The sequence below is a fragment of the Ambystoma mexicanum genome, chromosome 2q, assembly GCF_040938575.1.
Source record: "Ambystoma mexicanum isolate Mex_15411 chromosome 2q, UKY_AmexF1_1, whole genome shotgun sequence".
Classification (NCBI taxonomy): Eukaryota; Metazoa; Chordata; class Amphibia; order Caudata; family Ambystomatidae; genus Ambystoma; species Ambystoma mexicanum.
This window is the reverse complement of record NC_090924.1, coordinates 587377489-587395903: the sequence shown is the minus strand read 5'-3', so window position 1 is coordinate 587395903 and position 18415 is coordinate 587377489.

Below are 18415 nucleotides of genomic sequence, written 5' to 3'. Positions count from 1 at the left end.
TGCGCACAGAAAGCCAGACAGAGGAGTAGCAACAGCCACCATAGCGCGGTGGGTCAGAAACATTATGAGTTTAGCAGGCGTAGACATGACAAGATTCGGGGCACACTCAGTAAGAGGAGCGATGGCCTCGAAAGCACTAGGACATTACAAGACATCATGAAAGCCGCAGACTGGGCTAGTGATATGACATTCAGAACGTTCTACTACCGACCTATTAATGCAATGGCAGGGGTAGTAGTAAGAAGCTTTGAACAAGCTTAATGCCCGCCTCCATCTTGACATAGAATGAAGATTCCCCCTGCTAATAGCGCAGGGAGCTCTTGATTCTATTAAGGACAAGGAGGCAAGCATTAAATTCCCATCCCGAATACACAATGAATGCAATGATGAAATACATGTTGTGAAGTACTGCTGACAATTAACATGACTATTTCTTCCAGAATAGGGTGTGTATTCCCGCCCTAACGTATACCATTTGTTTCTTATTGACTCTAGGGGATGAGCAAAAGAACAGCTGAAAACCCGAATAAGAGCAGGTCGCCTAGAACAGCTTCGAAAGCTCGTATGGGAGAGATCGAACTGGTACAAAGCAGGAAGTTCAGCACAAGTTCAACAGTTGAGTGCGCAGTTAAAGAGAAAGGACAAGTTCAAGCAGTCAAAGAAGAGGAAGGACAGAGGAACAGGAAGGACTAGGTCACATGGCCAGAGACTAGGGGACTACAGGATTGATGGGATTTGAAGTTTGTTTAAAAAAACATTTCAAAAAATTAAATTAAAAGTTTACAAAGTTATATTTGTTGAAACTGCTGGAGAGTAGAGAATAAAGAAGATGAAGCTTAATGCTCGCCTCCTTGTCTTTAATAGAATCAAGAGCTCCCTGCGCTATTAACAGGGGGAATCTTCATTCCTAGAACACTTAGACCACACAGGGTTGTATCCCTTTATTTAAGATCGATACAAGAACCCGCAGTACAGCTCTCACTACCTTCTGATTAACCAGTTAAACTGCCGGCCATAGAACATAGATTGCACTTCATGGGATACAATTCTACTAGGTGTTCCACATTCTAGGCAGTGACACTTCAGTAAGCATCTAGGCAGTAGCATTTCAGTAAGCATCACAACAACCAGTAATTATTGACTGCAGTCTGAACATTTGATTCGTTGTGAGGAGGTCAGTAACGAGCTCCATAAGCTAATTAAATCTAATTATTTCAAATAACCCACCAGCTTTTTCCTCCATGCATCTTCTTGCTAGTGAAAATCCTTTTGGTTGCTCCAACCCATTTTGGAACTCATAACCAACTCTTTTATTTTCCTGGGTATGGGGGCAGTTCACCAACAGGGCAAAGCTAGAACACTCTGTCCAATCAGTCTCCTGGTGATGTCAGTTTGGCCATAAACGCATTCCATCCCCCCTCTCTCTAGTAATGGGGATGGTGCGAGGGATTGGCAAAAGGTCAGCTTGCCTTCCGTGGCATAAGACCCTGCACCAGCAGTCCCTGGATCTATCTCATTTGAAAAGAATTCGAAAACAGCTATTTCCTGTAGCCGTTCAAATCGCATACAAGTTAAACAGGGGTTAAAATGAGGTCAATTGGTAACTTCCCTGGTGCATAGCGTAAACTGTCACACTCTTCATGTACCTGTGCATTATGAGCCTTCTAGACTAAGGGAGCTGAAATGTATGCTTCTTCCACTCTGTTTATCAAACACTTTATGATGACATGCTGTGTAAAGGGCTGGAGTCCAATCTGCAAAACACGCATAATTGTTTTGCGTCCATGTTACTCTGCGTGCGTGTCTCTATGAAATAATGAAATCCATTAGGGGAAATGAGTTTTCAGCAGAGTGTGCAGACCCCGCTTCGGTTTCTGGCATTCGGCTGTTTATCCATTTGTAAAGGGACGGCAGTGTTTACTCCCTATCGATTTAAATGAGCTATCGAATAAACGAATTGACCTATCCGCATACCGCTTAACCCGAATACATGAATGTAAAGCGACGCAGTAGCACTGCTTCTGCAGCCTCCCACTGTCGCGACTCAGCAGCAAAGTCATTTCCGCATGACTCGCCACTCTTCAACCTTTGCTTAATAAACAGTGCTTTCTGCCGGGAGTAAAGCGTGTCTTTTGTAGATGTGGAATACTACCAAGGTTATGGATAATTATTGATGAGGTATGTGTACGTGCACACATGTACACACACAGAAAGTCCGAATCACAAACCTTTGCACCTAAGACAATCAGGTGATGTCTGTGAATGTCTCAGGTGCGCACTTGCTGCTTTATAACTGATTCACAAAGATTAAAACCGAGCAAACATGGAAATGCCGGGAGGACCTTTGCACACATCTGCACTTGAGTATCTCAAAATAGCCCAGTCATCCCCATGTGTTCACGTTTTAGCATGTGTGAATCAGGTATACAGTAACAGGTCCAAATCAGAGATGATCGCATGCAACTACTAGTTTGCCCGAGTGCAAATCTTTAAGAATCATACCCACAGTAAGTATGCAAGTCTTGCATGGGGCTTCAAAGACTTACGGACTCCATGGGGGATTGCCGGCATTACCGTGCAAGTAATACGAGCTGTGTTTTGCTGGTGGGGTGCCTGAGTTACCTGCAGTTCTTGGCTGGAGGTAAACCAGGCCACTCCACCGGCAAACTTGTAGTTTGGTGGTGTGGGAAAGTGGCAGTAACGGAATTACCGCCACTTTATTTCCTGCACCATGACCTATGGGAATCAGTAGAGGACTACTAGGGTTCTATTACATAAACTTTGCACCAGTGCATGCACAATTAGCACTGGGGCAAAGGGCTATGACTAAGACAAACATTGCCCTGTTGCTCAATTAATTGAGAGAAAATGTTTTTTTGCACTAGGAACATGTTTGTCCAAATCTAAATTGTTCTTCCACCAGTGCATTGTGTTCATAATCTCACACATAGAGTGCAGGAAATGGCAAAGAAAGCACCAGAGCACCATACAAGTCGTTTCAGTGTTCCCTAACACAAACATTGCCATTTGCATTAATATGTATGATAATAGTTAAATAAACAGGGATATTTTCAATTAAAAGCAGCAACAACTGAACTATCTGTATCTTCACAACATTAACCTGGCCCAAGCACGACATTGGCAAAATCGATATCTTCCTATTCCTTCTGTTATTATTTGTATTAATGGGGCATAGTTACTTTGATGCAATCTATCTAACAATATAATAAAAGGCCAGATGTAGATTTGCACGAAGCAGTCGCTTTCATGGCTAGAGGGAGCTGTTGCCTAAGGATGTATAGTGACAAGAGACAATGCCAATTTGCACAGCTTCGCCTGTTGTTATGGCTAGAGGGAGCTGTTGCCTTAGGATGGATGGAGACAATGCCAATTTGCAAAGTTTAGACTGTCACTGCTAGATGGAGCTTTTACCTTAGGATATACAGTGACAATGCCAATTCGCCCAGCTTTGCCTATTGTCACTGCTAGAGGGAGCTGTTGCTTTAGGATATACAGTGGTCCTATTGTGTTCACAGACCTGCAGTTTGACCTAGGTACACAAACTCTTACACTAGTATATAATAATCAGATACAATTCTTATCCCCACAGAACATTTGAGATAGTATGGATTTTTTATATAGCAAGTTAGAGGCTATTTCAATGAAATCTGTATTCATTACAATTACGTCAATTTTTGAAACATTTGTTTTACATGCATAGACAATAGAGAAATGTTCTCCTACAGTACACACCAGGTCTAGTTTGGTAATCCCGGACTGCAAATGGAGATCACCATCATCCACATATATTTGAATCAGTGTGGCTCCATATTTCTGAAAAAGATGCCTTTAGTCTTCAGCCTGTTCTCAATTTAACAGCCAGTGGGTTGACACAAGGCACAAACAACAATGGAGAGGGGTGGCACCCCTGCCTCGCACCCATTCGATTTTTATTTTTTTAAGTTTATTGATTTTTATTCAGATCCAAACAATAACATATAATTCATCAATATAAACATACATCTACATATGAAAACAACTTACTGCTGTTACATTTTATATAATCAAAGATGAATAGTATTCTCATAAATGCTTGCCCTAGTAGCGAATTGCAAAATTTTGCATAAAACAGAGTATAGAATCCAGTAGGGAACAAATTACACCCTTAATCAATTCACACCTATAGATGCATTATTACTGATAACCTTTACATATCTAATCCTGCACTTATTAAGAAAACCTTGCAATAATCTGAACAAATCTCAAACTATAGGGTACTTAGGAAGTAAAAGAAAACTAAGAACATAAAGAAAACAGAATTGCAACACAGATAAGGAGAAGGGTAAAGACAGAGGGGTGTATATACAGACAAACATTTGTAAGACACAGTGTAAGATATGTCCATGTACCTTCCAATTCATGTAGTAACATCAATGTAATTACTTTAATAAAAACTGATTGCTTATACTAATACAGATTATACTTAAAATGTATTATGAATGGTGCCATCTAACTAATCACCATGTCTTCTCATATTTGATAGATAGAACCGATGTATTAGCCAAACATTTCTCCATTTTATGAATCAAGCAATATGACCCGAGCGGTAATGCCCCGGGGCCCATAGTTATAACGAAGTTTAACGAAGGCCCCGAGGCATTACCTGAGTCGGTAATGCCCCGGCTGCGAGGGTCATATTGCTATTAGTACCCAGGCCCGCATTATGTGTGTGACCGGGACACTAAAAGCATTTTTTTCTGTCCCGAAATGCTGCAATGTTTCAGGACAGAAATAAAACAGAAAAAAATAAAGAAACGGCCAAGAAAATGCCCATCATGGAACAGGAAAACAGAGTCTGTTTTCTCTTTCATGGCAGCCATCGGGAGTGGACGCGCTGGAAACACAAGTGCACTGTATGCTGATGCCACCCTCTAACATGGGGCCGTGCATCATGTCTGTGCCACATATTTTGACTCTGCATTGTATGCTGATGCCACCCTTTTAGATGGGGCTGCAAATCTTGTCTATGCCACATTTTTGACTCTGCATTGTATGCTGATGCCACCCTTTAAGATGGGACTGCGCATCATGTCTGTGCCACATTTTTGACTCTGCTGATGCCACCCTCTAAGATGGGCCGCGCATCATGTCTATGCCTCATATTTTGACTTTCCGCACTGTACGCTGATGCCATTCTTCAAGATGGGGCTGCGCTTCATGTCTGTGCCACATATCTTGACTTTCTGATTTGCAGCCCTTCCCTTTCAAGATAGTGCCACATATCATCATCATGTCTGTGCCTCATATTTTGACCTCATGCACTGTATGCTGATGCCACCCTTTAGGTGGGGCTGTGCATCATTCATGTCTGTGCCACACATTCTGACCCTCTGCTGCATTGTATGCTGAGGGTCAGACTGTGCTGTTGCCGCCTGTTAAAATGGGCTGCGCATCTTGTCTGTGCCACATACTTCGACTTCTGCACTGTATGCTTAGCCGCCCCTCCACAGGGGTCAGGCAAACTGTATATCTCTGCTTACTCTTCTGTAACAAAGTTTTTCTCACAAGCACTTATGTAACCAAGTAAGCCTTCTTAGCAGCACCGCAAAGCCCGAGGGCAGTTGTGAACTTTACAAATGCAAATGAATAAATAAATAAATAAATAAATTAGCCCGTTTCCACATGACTTGATCAACATAAATCTTAATTTCAGAATTTAGCCTTAAATAATTTCAGCAGAGTTAGACAGGTTCTACGACCAAAATAAAAAAAGTGTTTGCTTTAGATTTTCCGAAGTTGAAACCAGCTTTATCTTGGATCAAATACTGGATAGTGGTCAGTCATAATTTCGAAAAAAAAATGGCGAAAGACAATAATGTCGAAAAAATAATGTCGAAAAAAAAATATCGAATTCTTTATTTTTTTATTTCTATTTTTTTGGGCGGTTCCGCGAGTTAAAAAAAAGGTAAAAAAATGTTTTTGAAAAAAAGGGGGGTTGGGTGGGGAACCCCCCCTTTTTGAACAAAAAACATATTGAAAAAGAAATTAGATATATTTTTTTTCGATATTATTTTTTCGAAATTATGACTTTCGACATTTTGATATTCGAAATTATCACTATAAACCATACTGGACCATGTCAATTCATTGAAATGTATTGCACAATCTGCCTCCCATTGTACCACTGATGAGCATTTCATGTTTGGAGGTTGGTTGGGTTCATAGCAAGTCTGTCTATACCAGCCATATTCAAACAATGCAAACACACATTCATCAGATTAAAATAGCGATTAGCTCTACATCTAGCAATAGCAAACTTAGCATTGAATTGTTCAGAGGTAAGAATATTATCTGCAGTTACAATTTGATTAATATTTCTTACTCCCTTGCTTAGCTTTCCATAGTACTGGTCTACCATGAATTGTTATATTTTTATTACACCAAACAAATGGAGACAGAGCTTTTGAAGTGTTATATATTTGACAGAAAAGGAATTCCCTTAAATAAGAGATTGTCAGATAAATCGATTTGGAATTAAGTGATTTAGATCAATACAAAATATATATTATATCTTTAATATCAAATGTGAGAAACCTGAGGGCATTCTCACAAATAATCCCTGAGGATCCTTTGTTCAGGTGGAAAGGGCAGGGCTATCACTCTTGAACCCCAACCCTGGGGGTGGGCAAGCAAGGGAGCATCACCTGTGCAGGTGGTCCTTGGGGACTGAGGGGGAGCACCTGAAGGGGGGACATGGTATTTCCCCATACCTTGCCCCAATCCATCCTACCCCCCCCTTCTTTCATGGGATATTGTCATCCAGACCCCGTCTTACCCCATGACTGTCCCTCAAAAGGAAGGAATATAGAGAAACCCAGATCTATAAGTAAACCAAACCTTTTTCCATACCATGACACTAGCCATTTCTCTCTTCCCTCAAAACCTAGAGGGTATTCTGTAACCCAACTTTCTCCTTTCTGGGAATCATCCTTTAATAATACTTTAAGACTAGGGGAACTGGAATAAACACCCATTCATTACAACTACTCAAATACAGCCAGTCAGAAGACATTAGAAACACCACTCTCAGTCAATATCATACATCATCACACTCTCCCTTAGCCTTTAGGGGGTATTTTCAATCTCATGCTGTTTCCTTCCCCCCCATTTGCAACATGTAATGGGACGAGGGCGAGGCAATCAGGAGCAATAAAGATTACCCATAGGAACAACATGGAGATGCAAAAAGAGGCCTACTAAATACCACAATTAGGCTGTCCCACTAATAGAGTCAGTTAGGTCAGGCACTTGACTACAACTATGCACACCTGACTCTACTTGACTCTCCCCTACAGATTTTCGGAAAGAAAGAGAAGGGAAGGAAAAGGTACACTGCACCTTAAAAAAACTCCCTTACTCAGGACTGAAGGACAGGCATGTCCTGTTAATTGGAGTATTTGAGGTCAGGCAAACCCATCCCTGACCACACACCTTCAGCCCATTGGTACAAGACAGGTGTATAAAAGGAGACTGCTGAGAAAGCAGACTGAGAAGCAGTTGGGAGAGCAGATGGGAGGATGCATGGCTGAGTCCAGTAGGGGATCCCTTCTCAGCCCCAAGCCAGGTTCGGCCAGCAGAAGAGAGCGAGCTGTGGTTGCTGGATGGAACCAGGAGGCCAAGGAGCAGAAGGTTGCCAGGAGAGGAGCCCAGAAGGACTGATGGAGTGGGGGACGCTGAAACGCTGTGCCGGTTTGTGTGAAGGGGCGCAGCATGGACGAGGGAGTTGTGTCTCCAGGGAGCTTGTGTGGGATGGAAGGATGTCTATCAGCCTTACTTAGGCCAGTGTTCATTCCCCTGGGATGTGTGCAGGTCCAATGGGCGTCTGAGGGGCAGGCGGTGAGACCCTGACTTCTACCCCAACCCATTTTAAATTATTTGACCTACCCGCCGGCACCTCATTACTGTTGATGAGTTGGTGAAGTAAGGAAAAACTCAGTAGCGTGCCGGCAGCCGGAGCAGGAACGCTGTGAAAGCAAGAGCCTGGTGAGCAAAAGTGGAAAAAAAGCAAAGCAAAGCGAAAAGAGGTAAACGCAAAGCACAGTGGGCGAAAGTTGAAAAGCAGCAGGGGAAAGAAAGTAAAATGTCAGAAAAAGTGCACTAGAGACGCTTGTAAGAGGATTCAATTCAACACTACAGCTAAGTCAACGCCTAGTCTATAATACTGAATGAAAACCCTTATTGATATATCTTTATGTCCAGTTCATGCGTTCTGGATGACTACCCCTATATAACACCCCTCTCTTGGAATCCCCCTGACCCCACTGAGCCAAGAAGTAGTTCTGTTTTGCAAATTAAAAGGTTTATTTGATAATTTAAACAATATATATTATATCACGCTTTATAATAAATTAATAATTGAATATCACACTTAATCTAATATGATAAATATTAACAACGGAGAATCTGGCACTAACACGCTTCTCTATAATCAATAAGGAGTTGACATGTAATGGATAAGGTAGCACACAGGTGACTAGGAACAAAAGAAGAAGGTGGTACAGAATGCTTTATGTAAGCTCAGGTGGATGCAATATTCAATGAATGCAGTACAGAAAATACTCAATATGACTTCAACCAAACAATGTAATCACTTTTCTCTGGCTATTCACTCCCCCCCTTGATACAGTGCAAGGAAATGGAAGGAAGCACACAGTTCTCAGAAATGCAATCAACTGTAATTCAGTTCACCCCAGCAAGCTTAGACTACAGAAGTTTGAAAACACAGGCAAAATGCTTTGATATGTGCTGGCAATGGAGTGAAAAATATGCTAAATTTGCTTTTAATTCCCTTTCAGAGGTTCAGGGTGAATGGTATCTAGTTAATATTAGCTCAGGCTCACTCTTGCAATGATTCAGGAATGATAAGCAGGTTAAACGAATTTCTGGCAAATGGAAGGCAAGCAGCAGCTATTTTTACACGAGGAGAAATTTGCAAATCGCGGTAAAATTCGCGGATGCGTGTTCTGCGATTGCGGTAAAACTATAAGGGGTAGGAATGCGGTTCTAGGTTCGTAGGAAAGCCACGATTCTAAGCTTTCAGATGAAAGTAATTGCAAGTCTCTAACGGTCGCGGAGATATGAGCGATTTTGTGAAGGTCGTTTTTCAGATTTGAAATTTTAAAAGCTCAAAATGACAAGTGACAGATTTTGCAGCTAGAATGACAGGTGACAGATTTGGAGCTATCAGGCAGTTCTACTTAGGTTAAATAGATTGAATTAGATGAATTTAAACTAAGAGCTTTGGTTTGGTACAGTTTGGCGGTACTCACAAGAGATTTTAAACAGGAAGGCGGCTTTGTCACGATCTGGTCAACAGGTCTGGACTTCGGACGGTCTCTGGGCACAGCGTCTGGTCTCTGGAACTGCTCACAGCATCGGGGTCAGCACTCTGGAAACAATGGCCTGGTCTCTGCTAGGCACCGGTTCTCTGGGTCGGGTCCTGCCTTCTCTTTGGATATTTCTGTCACCAGGTTCTTGCAAAAGTTCTTGGCAAAATTCAGACGGCGTCAGCCGGCTGTCTGAAGAGTTCAGTTGCAAAAAGATTTTTAGGCCTGCTGACAAATACTCTTGCTGGCAGTGACCTTTTTGGTTAAGGTTCTGAAGTCTCTGTTTATCTTGGAGTCTAAGTGTTGGCTCTTTGAAGTTTGATGGAGGTAAGTATGGATTTTTCCGGCAGAGCTTCCAGCGGCAGATGGAATTGAAGGTCTCTACCTAAGTTTCAGTGGTCCATTTATATGTTCTGCAAGTGGGTGTGTGTGTTGGTCATAACTAAACTTGCCCCTCTCCCTTGTCATTGGTCAAATTTCCATTCCTCACTTGATTGGGGAAGGAACTGTGAGTCAGAGTGATGTCATTTTATGGCTTACAGATAGGACACTCCCCTGTCAGATTGCACATATTCTATATTTGATAACAAAAGACATATTTCACAGTTACACAGTTGCTTGAAATTACATATACATGGTGTGGCTGAATTTAGCCATGTCTCTGTCCAAATCTGCTGTTTCTAAGAGCTTGCATTCAGAAATGGCACATAATTGACTTTTTAACTGATTTTTCAATTTCTGACATTGACCCAACTTTACATACATGTGCGCAGGGAGTATGGACATTAACTGATGAAGTTTCAGATTTTTAACATGCATACATTTAGAGTAATATCCACTTTTCCGCTAACACCCCCCTGAACAAACCACCGGTTCTAAAAACCTCTTAAACTGTGGGCAGAAAAATCACAAGAATTATGGTATCATTTATAAAATTTTCACATGTCCGCACCATGAGTTATTCATCTTTTTCTAAACAATATTCTGGCTACAAAGGGGTGTGGTTTCCCAGGTCACATGGTGGAAATACTGGTTTATCCAGTTCTGCCAAGCCAGCTTGCTCTCACAGGCAGTGCCCCTCCCAGCTTCTGCCAAGAGGAAGCTACATTTTACGACCGCTGTAATAAAACCTTTGCCTGAGTCAAGACAGGCTTTGTTCAGAGCTCCTGTATTCTGTGGGGCTCCCCTTAATTCAATTATCAGAGAGATGGCATATCCTTAGTGTGGCCAGCAAAAGGCAGATTGGCCTGGGAACACAGTTGTGACTCAAGTTTCACTCCTGATGGGGGTAGCTGTCAAGCAAAATCAAGTTCCTTAAGCCAGACTTTCAGCTAACTGTCATGTTTTTTGTTGCTTTTTAAATTAACTTGCAATTTTACACATGCAGCTAGAATGCTGATTCTAAGTTTAAACTATGACATTTAAACAATTGCAAAGGCATGTGACACCAAACATAGGTCACTCATTTAATCTAAACATTTTCGATTTTAGTGTCTTTAAATCCAGTGCAACTTAAACTGCTGACTCCATAGCAGTTTTGTTATAAGCATTGTTTTGGGCTCTTCATTTCCCAGATTTTGTAAGCACACAAAACTCCATTCTGCCAAATGTCTGCTGGTGTTCAGTGAATATTTTGCACATGTTGCAATGTTTGAAAATAGGCATTTTGAGCCTACCTTCAGAGAAACACAGGGTGGTTTTAAAACGCCGGCTTTTAGATAGTGGTGAGTACTGGTACTGCACCCATTTTTGGGATTTAAGAAAATGAATTCCCAACAGTTATGGGTTTGCTTTTGGCAATCAGCATTGCCATTCCCAATGGTTTCAGACTACTGTGTGGGTAGTCCAATGGTGGTTTTAAAGCGCTTTGAAGCTAACCGGCGCTACTGTTTTTCCTTTGGCAACCCATTTCCCTCATGGCAACCCGGCCTTTCATTCTCGCACTGGTGGGTGACAAGTGAGGCAACCATTTTGGTGTGCGCACAAACTGCGCAGCTTTCCTGGATTTCGGCGCACATGTGGGTTTTCCGCCATCTTGAATTTTCTAAGCCCACAGCACCAAATGTTGTAGCATGATAGCTTAAACGTGGGTCAGGACACCCAACAAGCCCCCCCACGCGACTGCACTTTGAATTTGAGTCGATGGGGAGTCGCGTGCCCAAGGGTTTTGACCCACACACCGGTCTGTCCGCATAATCTTCTTCCTACTCTGTAGATGGCACAGTTCAGCATCTTCTTCTCCATCCGGTACTGATCGATCGGTCCTCCTCGCCGGTCCTGATGGGAATATTGGGCGGTCCACTGGGCCCATTGGATCTTCGTTCCCGGTCTCCGGATCGTCCTCCTTGGCCCGTCTTCAGGTTTTCTTTCTCCTAGGACGACAAAGGAAGAGCGGCAATACCTACTCATAGACGTTTTTCCACCACTGTTGAGATAGTGGGGCAGCATATGCATTTCATCATCACGAAACATTACATTCTTATTTTGAAAAAAAACAGTATAACTAAGAGACAGTTTCATGCAAATCACAATATTTTAGAGACTAGATGTGGTATGTTTTATGATTGGAACAGAATTAGTCTGAGACAGTACCCGCTAGGATTCCAGAGGATTCCTCCAGTTGTTGCAGAGTGTGCCTGGGATGGCAACATTTCAACTGGTTTATGTGGACCCACTTGTCTTCCCCCGCTGCCAAAGGACCTTTGGGGATGTGGATTTTGTAGGCCACAGGAGAGATCTTGTCGATGATCTCAAAGGGTCCTTTCCATGTAGGCAAAAATTTGCGCTGCTTGGCCTGGTTCCTTTGGAAGTTGTATAGATAGACCCGGTCTCCCACCTGATATTCCTTCCTGGAAGTTTTCAGGTCATAGTGGGTCTTCATGCTATCAGCTGATCTTTCTAGATTCCGCTGAGCGTAAGCAAAAGCATGTTGGAGGTGTTTCCTTAAATTCTCCACATACTCATGAGTAGTGGAGGCATTTATTAGTGTCTGCTCTTGGGTCCTGTAGAGCAAATGCTGCGGAAGCACCATCTTGCGCCCAGTCATCAACTCAAATGGTGACATTTTGGTTGCAGATGAAGGGGTAGATCTGATGGCCATTAGGACCAGAGGTAATCGGATATCCAAACTTGGCCCAGAATCTGCCATAAACTTCTTTAATATGCTCACAATGGTTCGGTTATATCTCTCTACTGCCCCAGAAGAAGCTGGTCGATAAGCAATATGCAGCTTTCTCTTGACCCCCAGTATCTCCCACATCTTTGTCATTACTTCACTGGTGAAGTGGCTACCTCTGTCTGACTCAATCCTTTGAGGTAGACCAAAACGGGAAAAGATATGGTTAATCATCAGGGCAGCTGCGGTTTCTGCCTTGCAATTTGGGGCTGGGAGACATTCCACCCACTTGGTAAACAAGCATGTGACGGTCAACATGTACTTATTCCCCCTAGCAGAGCGAATCACGGGGCCTACAAAGTCGATTTGTAAATCTGACCATGGCAGTGTCATCCCCCTCTTTTGGAGAGGCGCGCGGTGCATGAGGGATGGTGGCTGAAATTGTGCACACACAAGACACCCCTTCAAGTATTGGTCGAGGTCCTGCCCCATGTGTGTCCAGTATGCAACCTCTCTTAAGATTTCCAATGTTGTGTGAAACCCCCTATGACCGGTAGTGGCCGCATCATGGGCGTGACTTAACATCAGGCTTCGGAATGAGGTAGGAACCACCCACTGATTGTGGCCAGCTTTGGATTTCCTTACCAACAAACCGTCTTGGATCCGGAACATTTTTGGATATTTCATCAACACTCTTAGGTCCTCTTTCCCAATGTAATCGGTATCCGTCAGGGGAAAGTTCTCAGGGTCCTCAAGGTGCTGGTAAAATTTACCAATTATTGGATCCCCCTTCTGAGCTGTAATCAAATCAGCATCAGGGGTCTCCTTACTCCATTGTGCAATTGAAAGGTCGTTGTGAGCATTTGTCTGGGACCTAGTGATAGCAGTGACCTGGATTTCCCCCAACAGGGACTCAATCTCAATTAGATCCCCTTGGATGGCCCCGGTTTTGGCCAGCTGATCAGCTAAGTCATTTCCAGTTTTGTCTGGTCCCTCTACTTTGGAATGACCCTTGATCTTTTTCCAATAGATGGTCATCTCATTCGAGGTGACCAGATCATCAATGTTTTGGATCAACTTCCCATGTTTCAAGGGTTTGTTGTTAGCACATAACATGCCTCTGGTTTTCCAATTAACCAGGTGCTCCACGAACCCGTTCCGTACATAATCCGAATCTGTGATTATGACCAGTTCGCGGAGTTGATGCTGGACAGCAGTGAGGATGGCCTGATGCACAGCCATCAATTCTGCCACCTGACTACTTCGGGGACCAATTTTGTATCCAGCGGAGGGTTCTGGGGACTCATTCACCCATGCATTCCCTACGGCGGCCACCAGTTCTTTCTCCCCGTTGTTGTCAACATGGTAAGAGCATCCATCCACATACACAGTGGGCATTCCCTCACACTTGTCTTCTTCAAAGACTTTGTGGGGGGAATTAAGGTATGCCTCCATGTTGTCCTTTATTTTTAGACTTTCGTCCTCGAGACAGTTTTCTCTGGCACAATCATGCAAGTCAGCCAGACCTTGCGCGAGGGGACTCTTCTTGTTTTGGCCATATCTGACCTCCACAGGAAAGCCTTGCATTGACAGAATCCAGGAAGTAATTCGGGAATTACTCACATTTCCGGCCCGGATTCTGTCACTTTGGAGATATTGCAGAGGCTGGTGTGGAGTTTCCACTATGATGTGCTCCCCCTGGATAAACGGGCGGTAATTCTTCAATGCCCACACCGTCGCCAGGAGTGCCTTCTCACAATCGTTGAATTTCTCCTCCACAGAGGATAAAGTTTTGCTCGCATATGAGATTACTTTATTGACCTTGTCATGCTTTTGGTATAATACTGCCATCAAGCACGTATTAGAAAACCCCGTCTCCAGGAAGAACTCCTTGTTTCTGACAGGGTAAGCTAGGCAGGGCGCTTGTGAGAGGCTTCTTTTGAGTTGTTTTACCGCCTCGGCTTGTTCTGGACCCCATTCCCACTTGACCCCCCCATTCGGGAGATGAATCAGGGGTCTGGTGATCTCTGCGTAGTCCTCAATGAACTTTCTGCTGTAATTAGTCAGTCCAAGGAGGCTCCTTAGTTCCCGCAGAGTTGTGGGGTCTTTCAGTTTCTGAAATGCTTCCACTTTCTTTTCCTGGGGACAGAGGCCCTGAGGAGTAATCTCATGCCCCAAGAAATTAACACGGGTTCTACACCACTGTGCTTTCTGAAAGGAAAGTTTTGCTCCGGCGGCCCTCAACTGTGTCAGAACATGACGGATCTCCGCTATGTGTTCCTCCACAGATGAACTTTTGATGAGGACATCATCTACATAAGCCAGGTTACCCCTCGCACCCAGGTCGGGCATGGCCTTATGTAGGAAAATATTGAACTCATTACCGGAGTTAAGGTATCCGAAGGGAGTCCGGGTCCATGTATACTGTTGGCCCCCAAAGGTAAAAGCCAGTTTGTATTGGTCCTCCCTGCTGACAGGCACGGTCCAGTATCCATTGGTCAGGTCTATTGCAGTGAATACCTGTGACCCCTGGATCTGGGCCAGCCCTTGGTCAATGTAGGGCAGAGGCCATCGGGAAGTATGGACCCGTTTGTTGAGCTCCCTGAGGTCGGCGCAGAGTCTCCACTGGCCGTTTGGCTTCAATATTCCCAGCACCGGATTATTGAAGGTGCTGGGGACTGGACGGATTATACCCCGGGACTCAAGGTTCTTGATTATTTCAGTAAGGGACTCCATTGATGCGAGAGGCAAGCGATATTGCTTCACAAACACAGGAGTCATGCCAGGGTCCGTGGCGATTGTTGTTGTGTGGATGTCAGTGCGACCACAGTCATATGAGTCTACCGCAAAGAGATCTTGGAAATCCAAGAAAACTTGTTTCAACTTTTGCTTTTGTTCCAGAGTCACACAGGCATCGGCTAGGTTGACTCTCTCTTCCACCATCTGCCTGAAGCCTGGAAAGACTTCTGGTTTGGCTATCTCCGCGGCCTCCTCCAGCTGGGTGGAGAAGTCCCTGGTCAGAGTGCTGATTTGGACTGGAGGCTTCAGGTGGGAAAGGCAGCCCTCATGGACTTGGAAAATCACCTCATCCCTCCTGAAGTCACAAGTCACATCTTCCTTACCATAGGGGCAGGAAGTGTACACCAGGAAGTTCCCCCCATGCCGGGTAAAAATCCTGTCTGGTGTTGTATTGTCATCACTGTCACTGTCAAAGCAGTCCTTGGGGATTGGTCCTAACAGTTCATTTAATAAGTCGATGGAAAAATGTCGGTCATCAACCGCCATTCCAATAATGGTGCCTGCGGCTAGAGTAATACTCTTTAAGTCGCTGTTATCCACCTCTATTGGAATGGTGTCATGTTCTATGTTGACTAATGGAGTTGGGTTTACCCCCAACCCTTGCTGTTGGAGAGAAGCATTTAGATGTATGTAAGCATCAGGGTTTTTCAACTCTTGTCCCCTTTTGACTTTCACTTCCAGGGAGAATTGTCGGGTCCTTTCTGGGATGGTGACTTCCTCTTTAACCTGAATTTCAACTGCATAAGGTAGCAATTGAGCTGACCTAAATGCTTTTTCTGGATCATCAAAGCTCATGGGATTATCCGCTAATCGGGACCAAGCTTTGAAGTTTATTAGGTCCAAACTAATGGCAAAGCGATTGAGAATGTCACTGCCTAAGTAAAAGGCGGCAGGGACGTCCCGCACGACCCAACAATTGTGGACTATGCTCTTGTTGCCAATGGAGATTTTGAGCATACACCTGCTTGGCAGGAGATGTTTGGAATCAGGTGCTTCCAGGTCCATTTCCCATTTGTCTATCAGTTTGAATGTGGAAATGGCTGGATCTTTTGGGAGTTGGCGGAACATGGCTTCGCTGATGAAGCTCTTACCGTTGTTCACACACACTCGAGCGAGAACAGAGTCCTTCCCATCATTTAACTGGACAGGGATGAACAACTGCTCTCCAATTTGCTGAATATCAGCCAGGCTCTGAGCTGATTTCACATCTTTCTGGACTATAGGAGTGGGAGTTTCTGATTGTGGATTAGTATAGAATTTCAGAGTGTTTCCTTCCAGTGTGGAATACCACCTTAAACTGGAAGGAAGGTTGATTTTCAGAAATAGAGAGGACCCCCCATCACCAGTCTGTTGTCCTACTGCTATTACTGTCACGTCTGGAATCTGGTTGTTCTGGAAGTGAAATTCTACTTGGTCAGATTTTTGTTCAACCATGTGGCAGGTGCCGTTTAAACTAACATGGTTGACACTCTGTTTTAATTTTATTGGTCGGCTAGTCTGGGTCCAAAGGACCTTGTTTACACAATCTATTAGGGGTGACAACCTTCTCAGGAGGTCATTTCCTAGTAAACAAGGGGTGCCCTCTGGGGTCACAACTATGACCGGGTGTTTCAACTTATGTCGCCCAATTTTAATGTCCAAGTCTGCAGTCCCCTCAACGGGAATTTCCTTCCCGTCAAAGTTCTGCAGTTGTCCAGGAAGAGAGGTGAGAGGAATTTGGTAATTCTCTCCCCTTCCTGCATTCAGTTCGTCAAAGGCCCTTCTGGACAGAAGGGTAGCTTGAGATCCAGTGTCCACCAGTGCCGAGATTGTACCCTGCCCCTGTACTTGGACCGGGGCATAATATCTTCCCTCCTTCTCCTCAAGGGGGCACAGATAATGTACATTTTTGGACAACTGGTGGGCTAATTTTCTGGTTTTGGACATCGCGAGAGAAGAATTTTGGGCAGAATTTTGTGGAGAGCCTTGGGAATCTGAAAGAAAAAGTTGGCAACTGGAGATCAGAGCCATTGTGGGTTCCCCTGGCTCCAGTTCTGGGCCGCCCCCCCCTTTTTGGAGGCAGTCCCCAGGGTGGGTTTGAACCAGGGGATTTTCTTGCTGTTGGTTCTGGGATGAGATGGTGGGCGGCAGTAGCTTAGTCTCCACATCTCCCTAGTCTGGATTTGCATCCCTAGGGACCCATTTTTCTTTGGGAGGAGTTCCCCCCTCTCTGAAGGAGAAGATCCTTTTCCCAGGATCCTCTGAGGATCCCTCTCCCTCAAATTGGAAGATCTGTACCTCCTCCTCAAACTGAGTCTGTTTGGGTCTTTTGTTTCTCCTACCACCCCTCTGCTCCTTAGGAGGCAGACTTTCAGGGGCAGGAGATTTTGTTTCCGGTTCCTGGGTTTCCAGGGGCTGTTTACAAGTGAGGAAGGAAGCTTCCTCCAAGGCTTTACACCCCCCTTCCCTTTGTGCCTCCTCCCTGGGAACCGGTGAGTTATCGGGGTGCTGCCCCCGTCATTGTTCTGGAGCACCAGGTCCAGAGTTGGGTGCGTTCTGCGCCGGCATGCCAATCTGAGGGTTCTGCTGAGCCCTCAGTATGTGACCCAGATCCCGCGCCATGTTTTGAACCTGGCGCTCTAACTGGGAACCCCGCTCAGGCTGATACGGGGCCCTGTTTTCTCCCCTGGGCTGATCCCGGGAAGGGTAGCTGTCCCTTCTCTGGTAATACCCCGGATTGGGAAGATTTGGGTACCCCTCCACCCTTGGCCTCCCCTCTCCCGGATTCAGTGGTCTGGGCTCAGGGAATTGGGGAAAGAAGGATGGATGGTTTTGGGGCTGAAAGTCGGGTGGATATCTGGGGAAAAAGTTCTGCCCAGGGTTTGGTAAATTTCTGCCCTCCTGTGGGAAGTTTGGAGGGAAGTTCCCTGGGTTAGGTGCTTGGCTGGATCCCCCCCCTTGGGCTGGAGGAGTCCACACATAACCCAGGATGGGTCTGTTTCCCTTGTAACGGGGACTTACATAATCAGGAGAGCGAGGGACCCCATTTGTGGGGCTGCCTCCCTGGCTCCCTGTCTGTGACTGGCCCGAGGACCTCCTGGGCCTAGCATTATTAGGTGCAGGTAGGTTTTTAGGC